This window comes from Leucoraja erinacea, chromosome 22 (assembly GCF_028641065.1).
Source record: "Leucoraja erinacea ecotype New England chromosome 22, Leri_hhj_1, whole genome shotgun sequence".
Lineage (NCBI taxonomy): Eukaryota > Metazoa > Chordata > Chondrichthyes > Rajiformes > Rajidae > Leucoraja > Leucoraja erinaceus.
This window is the reverse complement of record NC_073398.1, coordinates 19,047,491-19,049,477: the sequence shown is the minus strand read 5'-3', so window position 1 is coordinate 19,049,477 and position 1,987 is coordinate 19,047,491.

The window sequence follows — 1,987 nt, the reverse complement described above, 5'->3', positions numbered from 1 at the left end:
GGGGCCCCATTACGAGGTTCACCATAAATATAACTGGATTTTTGACTGTACTCGAGACTGTGAAGGTTGAATTGATTTTACATGTAATTTGAGATATCAGCTGCACATTTACAGTAACCCAAGAACCTACACAGATATAGATCTAAAAGTCAGAGGACAGAAGTTAAATAAGGAACTGGATCTAACTATTACTTCTTCTGCAAAATTCAATAGGATGCAAAGGTTTTATGTTCCTATTGGGAGTCACATTGTCTGGGTTTTTTTTTTATATTCCCACCAAAAATCAATATTAACAGAACATACAACCATAACCAACAACTGGGTGGAGAAGTTACTTCTGCCTGACCTCTCGTCACCAGACTACTTAGCTGGTTATAGTGCCATCTGTCGAAGAGCCTCAAGAGAGTAGGACTTGCATTGTTATTGCCAGATTACATTTCAGCATTCTGCTTTTACTATTAATATTCAGTTTTTTTAAACCAGCCTCAAATAGAATATTTGCATCAAAATAGTCTACAGAGTTCCTCCACTTCTGAATGAATTGAAGGATATTCTACCCGGTCATGACCAGCGTTAACGAGTTTTGCTTCAGATGCCTCATCATTAAATCGGGTAAATAAATTAGTGAAAAATGCTTGTCGAAGATGATGACTGCCCTAACTCAAGAAACTAGGAGTGAGCAGAATGCAATGTGCCTGCAAGCCAGTTGATGCACAAGGATAAATATGCCTTTGTTGGCTGCCACTGAACACAGGTATTTCAGTCCCAAGTCATGTTCAACTTTCACTTAAGTGGAACTGAATGCTGATAGGTGAGTAGCAAGTGTAAAACTAGTCTTCACTGTCATTGATTGAGATGGATCGGGACCTGCATATCATCGTAAAGCAACCACAAGATGGAGGTGAATATTTATGAACCACTGAAATTGAGGAGAGCGTTCCACAGTCCCTCTTCTTTGATGGCGACAAAGACTTTATAAGGTTGGAAAGGGTCAGATATAGTGATTGGGACTATTCCTGCACCTTGTTGTCACACAACAACCATGCTCACTCAGCCTCCACATGAGCAGAACCTGTGATTTGTGAAGCAGCACTTTGGCAGGAGGCGGTTAAAGCGGACTCTAGCAATGATTTGCCCTGCAGCAGAATCGGATTTGGCTCATTTCTTTTAGGTCATCACAATTATATCTTGGTGGCGGCTCTCAGAGATTTGTGGATGATCAAGTAATGGATTCACGACTGAAGCTCCTATTAATTTTTTTGTAAAGATTTGTTTCTGGAATACCATATGGACCTTTGGCGAGCCAAAAGTGACAGCACTCACCTCCATCCAGGGACCCCAGCAGCCTTTAGATGACAATTATTTGAGTGATCGTACATCATACAGATTTCTAGTTGCTGGTATTCTGGCATCTCGGCATTCAAAAAAGAACCAAAAAGGCTCCTGTCTACACACTTGTGCTGCAGATTCATATATGTTGTATTCAGTGATTCCACCAGGGAGCAAGATCACAAAACTGACAATTAATACTAACATTTGCAAATGGTCCATTTTCCTCATCAAAAGCAAGTGTTAGACCATAAGCCTTTAAAAATAGACTTCAGTTTACAAACTATGGCTGAAATGCAGGCAGTAAGGCAGAAAGTCCTCCCCTGTTGCATATAGTAGGCATACGATGGCCTTTCAACCCCGTTTCTGAAGCTGAGATTCATGGAAAGAATGTGAGAATGTCAACTTGAGCAGGCATACATTAATACTTTGGCCAAATATTGTGTACAGAGCTTGAAATTCTACTCGTCGTTCATGATTAAATTACACAGGCTGTCTTATATGTGATGGAATTCTTTCTTTAACATCAATAAACTCTAATTGCAGGAAACTAGCTTGGTAACAATTATTGAGGGCAAGAAATACAGGAATGATGGTTAAATTAAATCAGGAATGTAATGTAGTACCAAAACCATTGTTTCTTATGTCATCAATAAAA